Below are 20,536 nucleotides of genomic sequence, written 5' to 3' on the forward strand. Positions count from 1 at the left end.
GCAAAGGCGGGGTACACCCTGGACATTTCGCCAGTTCATCGCAGGGCTGACATATAGAGACAAACCATCACTCTGACATTCACACCTATGGGCAATTTAGATTAACCAATTAACCTATCAGTGCATGTGTATGGATGGTGGGAGGAAGCCAGAGTACCCGGAGAAAACCCACACAGACACGGGGAGAACATGTAAACTCCACACAGAAAGGTCCCACCCCCTGTCAACTGGTGCTGGAATCGAACCCAGGACCTTCTTGCTGTGAGGCACGAGTGCTAACCACTGCTTACATTTTATCATACTGTAATACTAGTTATTACTCACCTCATGGAGATAATATATTAAAAAAATAAACTTTTTGATTAAGAAAGCTGTTAATAACAATTAGCAATTTATTTACACTCAAACATGTTACTGCAGATCAGGTTTATCTAGAACAGCAAAGTTACAGTAATAGTGTGAATTGCAGTGTATGTGATGGTGCATAAGCGTCCATTGTGTTGAACTAAAACAATAAAACCCATGAATATACAAGAGAACAACTGCAGAATAACTGTCCTCTGTAGTGACCACTATGCATGAAAGGGTTAAGTGTCAGCTCATTCCACAGTTGTTATGAACAAAAGTAGCAGCGAATTTAAGCACTTTTCCCCCCAGTTCAGCATTGTACTTATACTATAGATAGTAAAAGTAGACCCTGGAAGCAAAACCCAGAAGTATCTGTGTTTTATTAAGTTTTATTGATTAAAAGATGCAAATGAAGCAGATCTAAAACGTATTGAGATTTACGAAGAATATATACCAAAGTGTAATTCAGATGTCACAAAATGATGCAAAAGTGTTAATACATAAAAGAAGTATTAATGTTTAGGTGTTTATTTAGACTCCGTAAAGTGGACATCATATTATTTTTTATTAATTTTTGCGCACATAAGTAGCTGTAGTTTTGTTTTGAGCTATTGTGGATTTTTGGTTGTATTTAGTTTTTAAGAAATTATGAAGAAAGAAGAAGAAGAAGACACTTTATGTAAAGGAGCTGAAAAAGCTAAACAAATTCATGACCCAGGATCAACTATGAGTTAAATCTGTCGTGTCCCTTAGCATCATCATCATCATCATCATCATCATTTTTTTAGGCTTTTTATTCTTAAATTGTGTAATTTGCAACTACAGAAAAACACAAAAACAAGCTGAATTTATCTGCAGTTGTATTTTCTTTTTTAGCTATAATTAAATTTAATTTGAGTAAACAAACTCTGCCAGTGGGTGTTAGTCTTAAGCCCCTTTCACGTAGGACCAAAATAACCTGCAGACCGGCAGTGATTTAGAAAATAACCCCATATGTATTGTTTTTCATGCACCGGTGTTTGCATTTGCACAGGATAAGTCCATTTTTAGTCAGATTAACTAACATTATTCCTCAGTTCTGATGTGAAGGGAGGCTCACAACTTACACATAACTGTTTAGAGAAAAATGTTCCTAATTGTAGCTGTCATCATGTAATACATCTCATCATCTTTTGAGATATTGCTTTTCTGAAGGATCTGTCGGTGAACATCCATGTTATATCAGGATTTGAGCCTTCTGAATTTACACCAAAACACTTATAAAACTTTAATTCATCACCACCAGTACAGCCAGAAGAGTTATGGACCAGAAAATAGGCTGAAAAAACCTGCAAAAAACGCAAAAAGTGTCGCAAATACAACTACATTTCACAGAATTACATTTTAACATCTGTGTTTGTTGTTTTGTAGTTAACAGTGGAATTTTTACTTTATAAACTACAGATGTGATGGTTTCGCAGTGGATTATCATCACAGGTGACCTCCACAAGTATTACAAATTACCAAAGATTATACTATTGCAGATTTTACTAGTCCCATGCAAGTCTAGTGGTAGTTTTGGTTAATTATCTAAACCTGGTGAGCTCTTTTGGGCATTAACTACACAAAGGTCAAGTGAGAAACGGCTGCATGATGGTTAAGAGAAAGAACAATGAAGTAAAAATGTACAAAACCAGCTGAACATGTTGTATTTGTTGTTTCAGTAGGTAGTACAGATGCACAAAAGTTCAATAGTTCACTATGTAAATATGAATATAGCAGAACCACTAAAAAAAACACCTGCAAGATTATGTTACAACTAGCTAGTTCTCTGCTCCCAACATTATTGAAATGTACTTCTGCTGCAGCATTCTTCTATAATCGATAGGTTGAGGTAAATCCTGAAATGATTTAGTAGGACATACTGTACTTATAGCAAATGTCAAAATAAAAACTGTTTTGAGTCAGAAGGACAGATTGTTCTTCTCTCTGCTTCTACTTTTTTCTGTTGATTTTTTTTTTTTTTTTTCCCCAACAGGCGTTCCATTCCTTGTCATATCTTTCGTTATCGAATATAAATATCCCCATCACATCTAATCGAGTGAGCAGCAGAAATTAGACAGCCTTCCTTTAAAGACATTACTACCATCATTCTTTATCAAATCTATTTCCAGCTGAGGAACGGCTGAGAAAAGGCGTACCTCTAGAGAAGGGAGACTAAAAGTGATTAAATGGCGGAATTCATTTATAGCTGCAACAGTTGTGAAGGCTCTGGCCCTGATTTATGACTGACAAAGCCCATCCTAATTTCAGTCTGGGTGACACATGAGATGAGCGTCGGCGCTAGTCAGGCTTCAGGCGTTGACAGGAGAGTTGCAGCACTGTCTCCCATCTCTCACTCTTTCCTCCCACCACTCTTGATCCATTTTTCCGCCTCTTTCTATAGCGCTCGGTCTTTCTCTGTGACTTTTCGAGGAGAGAAGTGAACATTGTCATGCTGAGCTAGACTTGCACAACTCTATCAAATATCAGTGCCCGCTGGAAAAGTGTTTTAGGGAACAGAGGGGAAAAAAGCAGTTTATTTTGAACATCTTTCTGCCTGTCCACATCTCCCTGTGCACACACCACCAGTGGGTACAGGAGGATAATGTGCACAGGGAGCGAGTGCACACAAATGCACCGTGACACGTTCAAAGCCATGCCGAATGTCACATCCTCACATCGTAAACAAAGTAAACAAACACACCGAAGTCCCTCTGCCTCTTTTTGTTGTCATCGTCGGCACAGTGCTGCCTCACTTCGGATCCAAGCTTCCTCAGAATAAACCCAACCCGGAGTTGACTCTGGAGTTGGAGTTTACAGAAACTAAAAGTTGAGTTGGAAATGTCACCTTCCGCTTCTTGGCCTCTGGACTAGGAGGGGCCGCGAAGAGCGCAACGGGCCACAGTGGGGGCCCCTGTGAACCTTAGCCTCAGGACAGATGGCAGGTTTGGACCCTGGGACCTGCTAATGAGCGGGTCGTGCCAAGTGGTGTAGGACACAGGGACATAGGTTGTGTTGTTCCATTAAAGCCGTGGCCTGACATGTCGGCGGGGTCAGGCCACGCCCAGCTGCTGCACTGGCAGACGGCGACGTACAGGAGCTGACGACGGGTCGCTGTCGGGGAAAAATGAGCCGAATTATTACTGCAACACAATGTGACCCAAAAATGCCAAAGAGCTGAGCGTGACCGCCTGGCTGTCGGATGTAACTGAAAAGTAAGACACTTTACCCCAGGTTCCCAAGACCTGAGATATAAGCAGTGGATTAATAAAGGTAAACTGGAGTTTGATTTGGCAAATCAAGATCGCTTCCGGTACCTACAACTAAGGGACATTTATAACAAAAGAATAAAGCACAATATTGATTCCAATAACAATGAGCTTGTAAAAATGATAATTGGAATATATCGTTCTAAAAAATACAAAATTATATCATCTCTTTACAAACATTTAATGGGGAAGAGAGGCTGGAACACTTTGGATGTGAAAAAGAACTAAGAATATGTGTCTCAAAGGAGGAATGGATCAACAGTCAACCACTTCTTCAAGAACATGGAGGGGTGTTGAGCCGCATTATGTAGTAACTTCCCATTATGTAATAAAAGTTCAAAATGTAATAAGAATGTTATGTCTCAGAATATTGAAGTGCAGACTTTCAGGTTTAATTCACAACAAAAATGTCCATTGAAACATTTAGGAATTGCCATCATTTTTATACAAAGTCTCCTCATTTCAGGGGCTCAAAAATAATTGGACAAATTAACATTACCATAAATAAAATGTTCATTTTTAATACTTTGTTGAGAATCCTTTGTAGGCAATGACTGCCTAAAGTCTGGACCCCATGGACATAACCAAAGGCAGTTTCCTCTTTTGCGTTGCTTTGCCAGGCCTTTACTGCAGCTGTCTTCAGTTGTTGTTTGTTTGTGGGTCTTTGTGCCATAAGTTTGGTCAAGCAAGTGAAATGAATGTTCAGTCAGGTTCAGATCTGGTGATTGGCTTGGTCAAGAATATTCCACTTCTTTGCCTTGTGTGTGATCACAGCCGGACCTGGGTCTCCTGTCATGTCCTGGTGTTTCCACTGGTCTGGATCCAGCCCGCTGTGAATAGACTCGTCCGTGGACCGCCTGTAAGCCCATTATAATTTGAAGAACAACTAATAATTCAAAAAGTATTGGTCGTTTCAATAAGCTCTTTTCGTCCATCTGATCCTTGACCCAAAATACGTAAGTACTCCAACAGGGAAAGGCCAGATCTGTCCAGTTATAATAATAATAATGGATTGGATTTATATAGCGCTTTTCTAGACACCCAAAGCGCTTTACATTATTGACCCATTATTCATTTGCTCTCACATTCTCCCTCTGGTGGTGGTAAACTACATCTGTAGCCACAGCTGCCCTGGGGCAGACTGACAGAAGCGTGGCAGCCAATTTGTGCCTACGGCCCCTCCGACCACCACCAAACATTCATAGACCAGTGTGAGTGGCACTGGAGGCAGGGAGGGTGAAGTGTCTTGCCCAAGGACACAACGGACTGACTAGGACAGAGCGGGATTCGAACCGCCAACCCTTCGGTTATTGGACAACCTGCTCTACCACCTGAGCCTGAGCCGCCCCCTATAAAACACACACACACACAAATGCGCACGCACACACACACACACACACACAGAGGCCACTTGGCTTTTATAATATAGATCTTTTTTTTTTACTTTGAACATTATTTTAAGAGTGTATAGGTCAGCTAGGTCATAGAATTTTAGTGTTGGCAGGTTAATGAATAATTCATTTGTTGGCTCATTATAAGTTGTAAATGTCATGGCCCTTACAACCTTTTTTGTAAAGTATACAAACTGATCTAAATAAAGACATCAACAGGCTGTGTTAGGAATCAGTGCAGTGTGTGAAACGTAGTACACAGAGATGAAGGAATACGAATAGTGCATCTCACCTCATGCATCAGAGAGGAAAAACTCACCCCCTGAGTGGACAGTGAGAAGAAAAACTAACTGTTTGCATGAGGGAGAAGAAAAGCACGGCATGAAAGGAGTCAAATGTGGATTTACTCCCACCAGAAACTTCTGATCTGGTTTCATGTGTGGTTTGAGGGCTGGTAGTGTTTCAGTGTGTGTGTGAAACAGATCTGTGTGTATTACACCAAAGCCCACAGGGGGTACGTCTGCCAGGAAATACTTTCACACCTTACACATCTGCATTTTATACCTTCATGGTCATCTAATGGGCATCCAGATCAGCCACTAAACACAACCTCTAACTGCTTGTGGCCACAGGAGCACAGTGGGATATTAGCAGGATTAGCATCATTTATAATCTTGGAATATGCGAAATCCACATGTCTGCTCGTCAATATGTGTGTTCGTCTTAGATCAGGGGCGTCAGACTCATTTTAGTTCAGCCCAGTGTGATCTCAGTCAAATCATAAGCATAATAGCCTGTAAATAATAAACCAAAATGTTGTGTTTGTTTTCCAAAATTATTTAGTACAAGATAGATAGATAGATAGATAGAGAGAGAGAGAGAGAGAGGGAGGACCTGTGAAGACAGACAGACAGACAGACATTTTGGGTTGTCCACATTTTATAGGATCTTTTATAAGGATAGTTTGTGAATGTAAATAATTTCGTGATGTAATTTTATTTTTTTCACGTATGACTAAGAAGAAAATTTGGAGCTGTCATTGTGAATAGGTTAACTCGTTAGGCGCCTGAGTTTTTTTTTTTTTTTTTCTTAATTCAGTTTTGATATAAGGATTTCAAAAAGCTGTCTGTTTCCTTCAGTTATGTTGCTTATCACAGTATTGCTACTTTGGTGCTTAAAGGGTCAATATGCTATTATTTTACTTAAGGTCACAGGGGTCTGACTTAGATAAAAGTATAAATTGCTAATCTGCAAGTCTGATTGACAAACACTTATATTTCTGAACAATGAGCCCCTTTACACGACCATAAAAATCTGATAACTGGGAGGAATCAGATCATTGTAAAAATCGGATGTGACGCATCAAAAATACAACAATTGAAAAACCCTGGTTTAGACATTTTTATTATTGGATTTCTTTTGGAGTACATGATGTTAGAATCAAACGTAGTATTAGGCCTATTGTCTTCCGCTCACTTCTGTTGTCTACGATTTAATTGTATTTATACATATGCAGATGGAAAAGAATGAACTAAATAAAAACAAATCAAAACAGGTGGAAAAGTTGAAAAGTTGTGGAAAAAATTATTAGACCACCCTTGTTTTCTTTAATTTCTTTTTCATTTTAATGCCTGGTACAAGTAAAGGTACATTTGTTTGGATAAATATATTGATAACAGCCAAAATAGCTCATAAGAGTTTAATTTCAGAGCTGATATTTACATGTTATCTATCCATTTTCCATGTTTTCTTGAAAATAACCAAAATCATTTAAGTTTTTACATCAATAGCTATGGCATTGTACTGCCAAAAACAGAGCTTTTAGGCATTCCATGTTTTCTTTTCTGTCCATTTTAGTCACATGATACACACAGGAGTTAGTACTTCATTGCATAACCATTGTTTTTGATGACTTTTGATGGTCTAATAATTTTTTCCGCGACTGTATATGCATGAAAACATGGGAGTATTGGGGAAAATCTAGGTGTGTTACTCTGATTTCTCATAATCAGATTACTGCTGTTACCTAATAAAACATATCAGATTATACTGTTTACATGATCACTTCAATAATGTAATAACTCTGGATAATGATCAGAGTATTAGTGTGCATGTACACTCACTGACAGGGGTCCAGCTTTTGAGCAAAAGTGGCTTTTCTATCCCCGTCTTTGTGAATCCTTTTCCTTTTCCAAGAGAAGCCGAATCATGATCTGCATTCATATCCATCGCCGCTATCGATCTGACTATTACACTCAGATATAAAGCTGTTTTATCTGACCCAGCTCTTCAGGTCGACCGTGAAGAATGGTGTGAAACCGCTGATGCCGGGTGGATAGACGGGCTGCATCCTGGGAGCTCATTTGTAAAGAGGTACAGGTGTAAGGAGAAAGAGAGGAGACAGGTAGAACTTGTGATGGATGATGAGAGTACACAGTGGACCAGTGACAGGAGAACATCAATAGTTAAAGCAGCAGTGATGTATTGCATTTTGTAGTTTTGCAGCACACAGTTGATGTTCAAAGCAGTTTGGGGATTGCTGCAGCCCACACCCAGTGCTTTCCTTTGTCATATTTTGAAGGCGTGATGCTTTTGAAACGTTATTGTCATGCATAATCAGTCATCAGGCTACTCACTGGAGGCCTTTTTGTTCCTCCAATCAAAGACGATAAGGACGCTTGATTGACAGTGTGTGACAGTCCCTCTTACTTCACCGAACAGGTCCTGCCTATTTGATATCACCCTGTAATGTCTGAGAGTATTTATAACCTTAACATACCCTGTTAAGTTTGTCTCAGTTGAGAGTTGATGTACGGTGGCCCTGAGGGTCAAAATACAGCATTTAACAAGTCAGGATATTTCACGAAATGTGCAAAAACTCACAACATTGCACAAAATGGATTCTTGAAGTGTAACAATTCAATTAAAATTTAAAGAATAGCACAATAGGGTCAACTGGAACCCATTCTTACCTATGAGGACCTATACAGCTGAATTAATTGAATGATGCTTTTCTGCTAATTCTGCTCAGTGTCTCTACTCATGCATCATCTAACACTGACCTTGAGTGTTATTAGATGCAGAGTGAGTAAGAACAATATCCAGTAACATCCAGTATATCTGAGATTTTGTGGTCTGGTATGAAATAAGGATGCACCGATCTGACTTGTTCAGTTCCGATGCCGATGCTGGGGCCTTGTGTACTGGTCGATACCCGATACCGATCCGATATCTTTGTTGATTTAAGAAGCTACAAGCCTTACCTGGTGTAGTATTTACTGTGGAATTGATCTGTTGGTGTGGTTGTGTGTAATGGGGGGGGTGTGCACGCGCACGGTTCACGCACGGTACTTTTCTTATCTGCAATCAGATATGTTTCATACTAGGGGTTAGGGCTGCACAATTAATCGTTAAAAGATCACAGTCTCGATTCACACGTGTATGTGATCTCATTTCTAAACACAGACAATTCTTAAGCATTTTATTTCATGGGCTGCATTACAAACAAATGCCCACAAACGCAGAACCGCTGCCACTTCTTCCCTCAACCAATGGTAAAGCGTCTTTACAACACATGAGCCTGCTGCTGTCGGCTGCAGTTGAGTGAAGAAAGAGTGAATTACAGCGAAGGAACGTCTGCGGTAAAGAGAGTGAACTGGATGAAAACCCCAGTGGTAGTGGTGAGTCACCCACCTGAGCTCCTGCCCAATTAAGGTTCACATTCAACAGCGTTAATCTCATGTCGGTCTTTTCTGTCGTCCAGATCCAAGTGTGTTTTCATTTTCACCTCTCTGACTTCTGCACTGCTGTTGTTATTCTCCTTTTCTTTGCCGGTGAGAATAACTCGGCCTTTAACCATGAATCAAAAGTCTCAACCTCTCTAAAAATTTTATATTAAAAATATTCCATTGTGCCGGCTGGAAAGTTTCTTTGCGCTGCAAACTTTCACAGATCAGCTGACATCGCTTAGCAACCAGGACCATAAGTGCAGCGTTTCCATTGCTAAGGTTTATCCATGCCGCCACACCAAACATTTCATACAAAAAAAAATCATCACCGTCGTGCATTATACATATGTATAATATATAATAGGCCAGGATAGAGGGTAGGGAAAAGGTAAATGAACATAAAATTTCACTTTCACAGATCGCACCACCCTGTACCCCCATTGTATAAGTAGGACGGAAATGCAACCCCCCTGCCAAACCGTGCGCGTGCCCCCCCCCCCCCCCCCCCCCCCCCCATTTACACAAAGCCACACCAACAGATCAGTCCCACAGCAAACACTGCATAAGTGACCGGACTACTTGCAGAGTGATATGACAGATGCGAATCAGAGGTAAATGAACCCATTTTCCTTGAAGGCGGTGCAATAAACATTTTGTGAAAAAAATCGTGCCAGAGAATCATGATCTCAATTCTAAGCAAAAGAATCGTGATTCACAGTTTTGCCAGAATCATGCAGCCCTATAGACTATAATGATGACTTAGTAGGTATTTCATTTGTTTTATGGGCATTTTAATGGCCAGTTAAAAAAATAACACATGAAACCTCTTAAATATGCCAAATGTAATAATTTTATCCACCACTGTAAAGCACAAGAAACACAACCCTACCAATCAGTTTAATGCTGTTGCTGGCTTTTTTTTTTTTTTTTTTTTTTTTTTTTACCTTCTGGGCTATCATACTGTTACATATTGTCACACTTATTTTCTGCAACCAGGTGCCCAATTTTAGACAGAACCTCCTGCCAATTCCACAGAAACACCTGATCCATATGCCTTACTTAAGAGCAACTCAAAAAATAATGACTTCAGCTCTTGTATTTTATCCTCTTTCTTTGTGTCTGATCAACATGATGAAGGCAGACCTTCTATTCCAGACCCATGTCTGAATTAGGGCATGTAGATCATCATGTCTTGGCTTGACTTCATTATATCTAAAGAATTGTTTTGTTTTCCAGTGACAATATCAATTCACTCACTGTTATTTTCAGCAGAAAATTGTTATGCAGACTTGTGCAGACCAACACTTGAAACTGGGCGTAAATTGAGCCACAGTGACCAAAGTCAGTGAAAAGATGTCTTCATTTCATCCCAAACAATCAATCAAAGATGAGCGAAAAGTCATCTGAAGTGTGATTAAGGTGAGAACAGTAGACGTAGAGGTGATAAGACTCTAAGTAAGTGAAAAACAGAAATCAAACTTTAGTTTCTGATAGTCAACAACACATTGTGAGACTTAAAAAAGAGGTGCTGCTGGAGGTGTGAGGTGCAATCAGTGATTTTATTTGAAACAATTTGAGCAATAAAAAAAAAAAAAAAAAAAAAGTTGCCATCTAAAAGAAAAAGCAACACCAGTCGACTCCATCACACAGTACAGCACTGCCTCCATTCAATGATTATGTTTGCATAAATATACTTATCTGACAACATCCCCAACAATGAAAGTTTAATTCTGGTGGTTACTAGATCAGTGGTTCCCAACCTTTTGTGCCTGTGACCCCATTTTAACATCACAAATTTGTGGTGACCCGAGACATTCAGAACGAGAGACGTTTTTTGGCTAAAATTAATTTGTATAACGATTTTAGACGACATTTAGTCTATATAATGTATATTATTATGGATGGAGGCAGAAAAGCCAGGTGTAGATTACTGCACAAAGTGAGAATTTGATTTTCCTTGGTCAGGATATGTACAGTCAGTCCAGCTTGGATTTACAAGGCTGACAATTAATACTGAACAAACAAGAAGTCAAACTATGAATTATGAAAGAGCTGCAGCATCTGAAACTGACCACAATGAACATTTGACAGATAAACAGAACCACAGTGCTTCAGTTTCAGCTTCACAGTTTGTCACGTCTTTTATGTATTATGATTGTCTCTCTTAACTCACCATATATTTTTTATTAGTAACTTTTTATTTTTATCAATTACTAGAAATTTCAGGCAACCCCATTGGAATTCCAGGCGACCCCATGTGGGGTCCCGACCCCAAGGTTGAAAAACACTGCACTAGACGCTGGCTGTAGAACTTCAGGACTCATTCTGCTTCCATTGACTTTATTTGGACGCTCTAATAAGTGTTGTGGTGGTAGATTAATGCTTTGTTGATAAAATGTAATATAAGGAAAGAGTTGGAATGTATTATTATTAATTATTTTTGTTCTCTGACAGGCAGCTCTAGTGTTGTTCTGATTTATACGTTACCTAGAACAGACTGTTGACGCACATGTTATGCAAATGTTTCAGGTAGTTTACAGATCCAACTCAGCCTGTTAGCATAACTTAGCTACATCTCCTGTTAGCATTAATTTGGGTTTGTATTGTATAGTCTGTCTACCAGCCTGATAATTATAATGTTTACAGTGTATAAAGTCGACACTGCTTGCATTAAATTGTAGTAGATAATATAATATGTACTTCTTAGCCAAGTAGTCAGTGTTATCTTAAAGTTAGCAGTAGCGTTAGCATTAGCCTGTCAAGTTTCACCTCTGACTTATCCACAGCTCCGCCCTCTTGTCCAAATATGGTCAGTTCTTGTGGCCAAATCTTTAGAACATTGTCCAGTGTTCCGTAGCAATAATTACATCCATTTTTAATACAGTTCTATCCATTTAAGCCATGACGTCATATACCATTCCAGCTGTATTCATTACTTTATACACAGACACATTCTTTTGAAGTATGTCAGTAAAATTATAATTCTTCTTTACAAAAATACAAAGTTTGGTGTTTGCTACCATTAGCATGTTCCCACGACATGTAACAAAACACATATTAATTTATTTCTCTGCCATAAAATAGTGTCTTTTGGAGGTGTTTTAGTGGAAAATAATTACATTAATATTCTACAGACAGACAAAGCTTCACACAAATTGAAAGGATAAACTACTATAAACAGCCCTGGAATTTAGAGTATCTTTATAATGTTTTTTTTTTTTTTTTTTTTTAAATCCATTGTACACAATATTTAGATTAATTCCACAGTTTATTCATTAATATTTCTGTCTTGTCCGTCTCTTAAATGTGTCCTGGTAGACTGTGATCTACTGGAGGTAAAACGTTGACTACAGAAAATGACACTAATCACTGTATTTAAGTTAAATAAATGATTTTAGCATCCTCTGAATACAAACTAGAACCTCACTAAAGAAAGAATTTGGAATAAATAACCACACAGGCTTTTCTTCAACTGTTTAGACATTGAAATGAATTTTACAGCACCGTAACATAACAAGCAGATAGTTACGACCAATGTTAATGTCTTTACAGTGGACTTTATAATGCAGTGGTGACATATAAATTAAATTGGATGATAGGTTAGGTTGCAAATGGAATAATGACATTAATACTGTAATGTAAGTAATATGTGTATTTTCTGCATTAGTTTATAGGGAAATAACTTGGAAAATGCAGAATTCTCTCTTCACTTTCTTACATGTATGTTGCATCTTTTCACATCACTGATACATTTATTAACTTTAATTCATTTCCAAACCCTTGGACTTCAAAGGTTCATGTGTTTTTTAATGTTTTTTTTTTTTTTTTTTTTTTTTAACATTTCCTCTATGGTACTGAACTTGACTTTTTGGGCAGGCAATGTTACATTAACATTAGTTAGAAAAGGATCAAATAACACTTCTAAAGGTTTATTCAATAACCTGATAGCTTAAAACTGTATTGGTTTTGAGATTATTCTCTTAGCATTTAGCTAAAAAGATTCAGCACTTGCATGACCTTGTGATTCGTATTCGTGTGCTATTTTGGAAGTAAACCAAAGACCCAGAACTGAGGTAAAACTGTTCCTATCTGAAGTATTGTTAATTGTAAGTGCATTCTAAAAGACTTATTAACATCGAGGTTGCATTTCAGGGTTTTATTTTTTACAGCTTGAAGGAGACTGAGACGCCTTTGAGGTTCTTCTCTTTCTGTGCCATAAGTCAGTCGTGCACACATCATAGCAAATTGTACCCCGACACAGACGGTGAGCACATAAAATAAATCAGTTCCGCCCTGATTAAAATGGTTCTACAGTCATTCTGTGCAATCAAAATTAAACAGAGGTTGATACACTTGGTTTAATGCTACACTTGAGACTCACAAAAGATGTTTTTGTCCAGACACTGTCCAGACACTCCCACTGTTTTCCTCACAAGAGAGTAGTGATTTTTCTCCTGGATGATTGGACTGAAATGTCTCCAAACTAGTGGATCAGGGCTCAAATTTAATATACACACAAGACAGCAGAGGTAAAAGTGTGACCATATACCTCAGTTTTTCACTCCCCATTTTAAAACCATCTTACCAATATGCATATTGAAGCCCTGAATTATTAGGGCCATGTTTGTCACAGCATGACATCATACTCATGAACTGAACTGAGATCTGCCGCTGCATCATTGTTTCTGGGCAGCAAAGCACCCTTCCCTCTTTTCTGCAATGAAACAGTGCCATCTATGGAAAGACTATGTGTGAGGCATGCATTTGGTGTAAACAAACAAACGTTCAGCTACAGAGACACTGAGGATTTACAGTGTTTGCGGCCATTTCTATTTGTTTATAAAAGCTTAAAAATATGCCTCTTTAGTTTGCTTTATCAGACGTGTTTCAGGCTTAAAACATCTTTAAAAGCGTCTGTGCTACAAGAAATTAGTCATAGATAAATCCAGCAGCTTATGTGACTGTAAATATCCTTCTGACAGTTGAAAATGGCACTAATATGTCAGGCCTGGCTGCTGTCAGTCATACTTAACGGCTGCTGCAAAGGCTCGTCCTTTCAAAGCTACCTTTGGATCCATCAAACCCGTCTGTGATCTTAGCAGCGCCCATGCTTTTGCATGGGTTGGGAGCGTAAAGCAGCACACTCAGAATTTTGATGTCTGCTCGATTTTACATGTTAATTTTAAGCTCAATCTTGCAGAAATGGGCAGAAACTGTTTTTAAGACATTTATAAATCTCAAATCATCACCTTCCTAAAATAACTGCCAATGTAATTTTTTCAGATTTTTCAGGAATTTATTTAATTTATTTGCCAAGTACATAAACACATACAAGGAAGAAAATTATGAATACAAGATGTAATAAAAAAAATGTAGGAAAAGTAAATTAAGACCAAAAAAAGAAACTCTATATACATATAAACACTATATACATAAATATACAGTTTGAACTTATGTACAGTTAATTTGCAGTTTTTCTTCCTATTCAGATATCATCACTTTTCTAAAATTGTTCAAGTCATTTTTTCAGGAAACACAAAAAACACAAAAAACAGAAAGATGAGATAAAATGAGACTTCATTCATCCCACTGTAGGGAAATTTCACAGTTAACAGCAGCAACATACAGCAAGGAAGTGCAAAGAAAAAAACACAAGTGAAAAATGAAAATATGAAGAGAAAAATAATAAATTTGGTATTTATATGAATATTTATGTGAATGAAAATTAAATATTATTTACATGTTAAATTCAGTATTTAGTGATTTAGGCAAAAAAAAAACAAAAAAACTTGACAGTTATTTTAGGAAGGTGACAAAATGACAGTTGGCATCAAAATACCATAAATGTCTTTGTATAGAGTAAGTCATAGAATACTCACAAAAATAGCTGCGATATGTTGTGTCTGTCCTTGAGCTAGTTTCTCCTCTAACAAACTGCTACCCAAAGTAATTCTTCCCTCCTGCAGCTTCCTATCTTTGCAGATACCTTTGTTCCCAGGAAGTTGCTCTGACTTTGGCTCAAGAAGACAGCCAGGTGGTAAGTATAGCCTGAGACAATCCCCAAGCAAGCTGATAACAATGAACTCATCTCTCCCCATTTCTGTTCTCTATTAAATGAGAAAAATATAGCCCCAACCTCGGCTGAGTGTTCTGGGAATGAACCAGTGCCCGGAGATTCTGGGAGGCCGGGGGTCGGCCCTGTGGGGCTGAGAGCCTGTCAGTTTCCTCTCCCAATTTTAGCCCTCAATTACTGAATCAAAGGCGAGAGGAAGGCTAAATCCCATCCTGTGTCTGGTCCTTGTCTCCCCCTTCTAGACCCGACAGGCTATCTCTCTCTGTGTGCTTGTTCATTCACTCTAACTCGAACACACGCCGAGCACAACTCTGGGGAACCTTGCAAGTGAGCTGCTGGTTGCGCTCCAAAGAAGCTTCAAAGTTCATTGCTCTTTCTCGGTGGGAGCGCAGACGGGATGAGTTCCGATATCTCCTCACCTCGTTTTCCCACACACTCCCCTTACATGTTGCTGCTCCCACATGAATGTGTGCAGATGAGACATGTCAGCGTCTTTTTTTCATCCCACTTCCTCTGCGTTATCTCACTGCCTGTCCTATGAAGAAACGCACTTTTTATCTTGTTATTTACCAAACAATTTCAAGGCTTATGGCATAAGTAGTGAGAGGCTTATCCCCTGCAGAGACAGCGAGAATATGAATATGACTGACATCACTTGACTGGTTTATGTGAAGCACATCGACTGAAAAGAGTTGCTTTTTTCCTCGAGTAAGAGCATAGATTTAAGACGGATATTCTCCAGACAATTTTTCCATGGGATGGAGGGATGAGGCATAAATGTGCTTAAGTTCTCGTGAGGAAAAGGAAGTAATGAAACCAGCCTCCAGTTACAGTCAAGCATTACAGTTGATAAACCACGTAAGCTACAGTATGTAAATGCAAATAGTGCATCTCCACTGCTCAGTTAGGATACTCTTTACTATCTAACTAACTTCTAAATTTATGTTATCCATGGATATGTGTCAGGGTGTTCGTTTTCATCATCTTCTAGCTCAATACTAGTTTCATGAAAATAACACCAAAAACTCAAGGAGTTCTATGCATGGGCAAAAAATACTACTTCCTGTCATCAGTATTTCCAGAGTAAAATGTTACATACGTATATGTACACACACACAGAAGGGAGTTAAAAGCACACCACCAGAATTTTTGCAAATTTTCCAGCACCAATTTAAGATGTAATAAAATAACAAGAAACAATTTGTCCCTTATTGATTTGTATTGGAAATCTTATTATCCTATTAACAAAAACAATTAGAGCATTACACAAACAATGCATTCAACATAAGCACCATCAGTATCACAATGACAAAACTTAGAGAAGTCAAGTCCATATATGGCTGGTGATGGCGTCTGGTCAAGATGGCACCAGTGTAGAGCCTCCGAGTCCCTCTTGGCACAGATAATTTCTAATCCTTTTGGGATGCACAGACATACTGTAGGTGCCAGTGGTCTCTGCTGCTGTGGCCGTCCCTGTCCAAAACCTCTCCCAGAGATGCTGCAGGTGGTCTGGTCTTGGTTGTGGGTGATGAGTGTTCAGACCACTGTGTTATGATGAACATTCAGAGTCATGGCGACATGTCTGGTGATTTGTCCTGCCTCCAGAAGACCATCAGACGATCTTGGTCTTTTTGTACCTGTCATGGCATTTTTTTGGAAATCATTTTAAACCATCATTTCATGCCTTTTTCATGTTTGGTACAGCAGTGGTCATTTGAACTCACTTGGATTACAATAATCTGACTGTTTGTCCACAGTTATTGTTATTAGAGTCAAGACCACACCCAAAAACCAGTGAAGTGTGATGGAACTGCTGTTGTTGAAAATCTGCACACTGTCTTTACTCACTGTGAGAGTATTGAAAAATTGGTCACAAAAAAAATCTTATCTTGTTTTAAGTTGCAAATTGAGTGGTGCATTTTTAAAAGACTTGAGTGAACATGTAGATCAATGGCAAGAGACAAATATTTATTTGGTTGCATTTAAATTGTGTATTTGTTAATTTCATATATTATTTTACATGTCAAGAAAAGCACAGTCTGTTGTAAAGATAAAAAACGTCTGATTTTGTGTGAAACACCTCAGTGCCACAAAACTATTAATATACCGAATGTTATGTTATGCTACCAAGTAACTTCAGCTCTTACTTACTGCTACTTAATAAATGGAGTAACATTAAAATTCCTTTAACCCTTTCATGCATAGTCGTCACTACACAGGACGAAGCTAATGATGTTCATTTTGTCTTCTGTTAATGTAATTATACTTTTCTTTTTTCTTTTGTTCAGACAAGGTATAGTTTTTAGATGTTACCTGTTTGACAGTTTTGACTCTGACCAGCTGATAAATGACACGGATGACCCTTCCAAGGAAGACTGGAGTCACAGTCGAAACTGTAAAGCAGGTAACGTCTAAAAACTATACCTTGTCTGAACAAAAGAAAAAAGAAAAGTATAATTACTACAGTGGACAGTTATTCTACAGCTGTCCTCTTGTATATTCATGGATTTTGTTGTTTTAGTTCCATATCAGCCAACACAGTGGACGCTTACGCATCATCCCATACACTGACATTCATACCATTACTGTAACTATGCAGTTCTTGATAAACCTGATCTGCAGTAATATGTTTTAGTGTAAATCAGTTGCTAATTGTTATTATACTGTAATTTAAGAGGGTTTTTTTAAACAAAAAAACCCAAAAAAGTTTGGGTTTTTTTTGCATGTTATGTCCATGAAATGAATGACAACTTGTATTAGAGTATGTTAAAATGTGAGAAAACATCTGATTAGCTGCATTAAAAATGTTTGTATTGCATAGTTTTCCATATTAGTTTTTAAATACATGTGTCTTTGCTTCAAAAAATTAATGCATGGTGTCCAGCTGAGTGGACATTTTTGTAACTCCTTAAAAAAAAAACACAAAACAAAACAAAAAAACTCAATTGCATTGTTTTTTTCATGCCTATAGAGGAATAAAAACACTCAGGGAAAATATCTTGGCTAAGGTTCTCATAATTCATGCATGAAAGGGTTAATATAAGACGTTAAACCTAAAAGTATCTGGTGGACCATGCTCTATATTGTCAGTGTGCATTGTATGCCAATGTAATGTTAATGTTTGCTAAGTTATGTTTAAATCATAGCATTTTTGATGTAAAACACAGCCTTCCTTTAACCTGTCAAAACTCAGTGGGTTCATCAGAGTTTAATACAACTTATTTCAGACATAACATCTCATGTCTTTGCATTGTATGATTGTTTTTACACTGTGTACTTCACTCAGTTTTAAGGTGGATGTCCTTCTTGAAGTCAGTGTGAGGCATTAAATAGATTTTTAATAGATGCCTCTGGTTTTCATTACCCAAGACAACAACTGTTTATGCAGCGGCTTGTTTTGCAGTCCTCTAACAAGCAGCACCATAGAGAAAAGCAGCCGCTTAAGAGAGAACAATTGATATTTAAGTTAACAACATGCTGAATGAGGGAAGCAGGAGAGTTGTTGTGATCTGGAGCCAAAAAGAGACTGATTAGTTCTTTAAAACCATTATTCGCTGGTTTTATGTGCCGCTATTAGTGGTTTTCCAAGGAGACAGCTTAAATGGTTGGATGTGAGCATTTAACCAACATCTTCAGCTTGCTATATGTTATCTCTCATTGTTATTATTCATGATGACAAAGTAGGTTGTTTTTTTTTGTTTGTTTGTTTTTTCAGCCAATTAATGTGTGAAATGCAGTACAAGCTCCGTAGTTATCCCTGTAAGTGAAACAGAAGAATTAAATGTAAGAATTGCCGGGCTCTGCACTGGAACAACAGCAGAAGACTCATTGTTCTGTCTTGAAATAAACACTGGAAAACAATGAAGAGCAGTAATTAAGAGAAAATGTTTTCCACAGGTTATAATTTCATAACTGGAATTTAATTGGCAACAACTGTCAGGCTGCTGAGCACAGAGCTGTAAAGATAATAGAGGCCTTATCTGTTTATTTATTTATTTATTACTTATTTATTACAAAAACTGTTATTGGGGATGACAGCTGGGGATGCTCAGTGAAAGTGTGTCAGAATTAACACTCATTCTTTCAGTTATTCTTTCCCTTTTGTTATGAAAATGTTGTGAATTATCAGTCGTCGGAGATCTTACATTTTCAGACCAATGCTGGGATATTATGATGTTTCAATTCAACAGTCTCTAGAGTCTATATAGAGATGACTTTAAGGAGGCTCAGACACTTTTAATATTTTATTTAAGGTTTTTCAATGTAACAACATTGAACAAACACCAACACTAACACCTTTACATATATACAGAATAATAAAATAACACAAAAAGAAAAAAACACATTTACACACATAACACATTTGTATTATAAAATAAACGAAATAGCAAGTAAATAAAACGACTGCCAACAATTATCTTAATACATAGACACACTCAAATTCCCTCAGTACAAACATCCCGGGGCTCAATTAAATGATATATAAAACAAAGGATTTATGGCTGGAAAACAAATTGGACAGTGAGCCAAAAAGGGTCCCCAAAGTCTCTCATATTTGTTTTCCCTGTCATCAGTGAGAAAATGCAGTTTCTCCATTTGAAGGATGTGTAGCATTTTAAAACAGGGTGGTGAAGAGGATTTCCAGTTGAGAAGAATTAGCCTTTTAGCAATCACCATTCCCAAATGTAGGGCATCCTGTAGGCTTCGTGACAGCTCCAAAGAGGTTGTGGAACATTCAAAGATGGCCAGGTTATGTTTAGGCTGGATGTCACAGGAATACGCTTTAGAAAACCAGTCAAAAACAGTGGTCCAGTAGTTCTGTAACACTGGACAGAACTACAAGACATGTGCCAATGATCCATTTGCAGAGCAGCATCTGTCGCATTGAGGAGTTAGAGATGGAAAGATCTGATTCAACTTTACTTTGGAGAAGTGTAGTCGATGTTTGACCTTGTGTTGAAGTAGTCTACAGTGTGAATTAACCCTCCGGTATCCCGTCCACCAAGGCCCTTACTAAGCACCAAGTTTGCCTTTTTGGCACACTTGTGGAATAATGTCAAAATTTTTTCATAGTTTGTTTTAATTCTTTAACACTTTTTTTTTCTATTTCATCAACTTGAGCCGTAAATAAAAATGCCAAATACTCAAAAATTGTCACATTTTTTAACCCTTTAAATGCCATGTTTGTAATGTAAACAAACCATTTTTTTGGATGCAAAACAAAAAAAAAAATTTTTTCAATATACTATATAAAAAGTGGATCACATATTATTTGATTTTTTTCATCCTGGCATATGTCAATGATTAACTCAAACACTGGTTAATTTGCATTATTATTTTTTGCTCTACGTCAAATGTTCAAAAATACTAGCATCTGTCACCAAGTGTGCGTAAAATGCACACCTATAAATCAAACTATTAAATATTATATATTGATTTGTTTTTCTGCTCTAATTTGATTTTATTTTTGTAAATCAAAGTCAGCCCTAATCATACATATCAAATGAAAGAAATAGTGCGTTTTAGGCACACTTAGGAGACAGATGCTAGTCTGATAATTTTCTTTTGTTTACAATGTGCAGATTTTAGTTGGGGGTCAGTATTTTAAAGATCATGCACAAATGAACAACTTTTGAATTCTAACCTTATTTAAATTGTGAAAAAATAATATGAAGTTTTTTAACAGGAAGTGCAAAGTGTGCCTAA

The 20,536-nt window shown here is 37.7% G+C and overlaps 1 long non-coding RNA gene across 1 annotated transcript; it reads right to left on the reverse strand.

Moving 5' to 3' along the window:
• Positions 1–1,396: 1,396 nt before the first annotated feature.
• Positions 1,397–7,097, reverse strand: LOC115438725 (uncharacterized). The gene is made up of 3 exons (XR_003938138.1): positions 6,973–7,097; positions 5,349–5,351; positions 1,397–1,407 (listed from the first exon to the last, which is right to left on the reverse strand). It is a non-coding gene; the product is annotated as an uncharacterized LOC115438725 (long non-coding RNA).
• Between the last annotated feature and the right edge of the window lie 13,439 nt (positions 7,098–20,536).

Source organism: Sphaeramia orbicularis, chromosome 18, assembly GCF_902148855.1.
Source record: "Sphaeramia orbicularis chromosome 18, fSphaOr1.1, whole genome shotgun sequence".
Lineage (NCBI taxonomy): Eukaryota > Metazoa > Chordata > Actinopteri > Kurtiformes > Apogonidae > Sphaeramia > Sphaeramia orbicularis.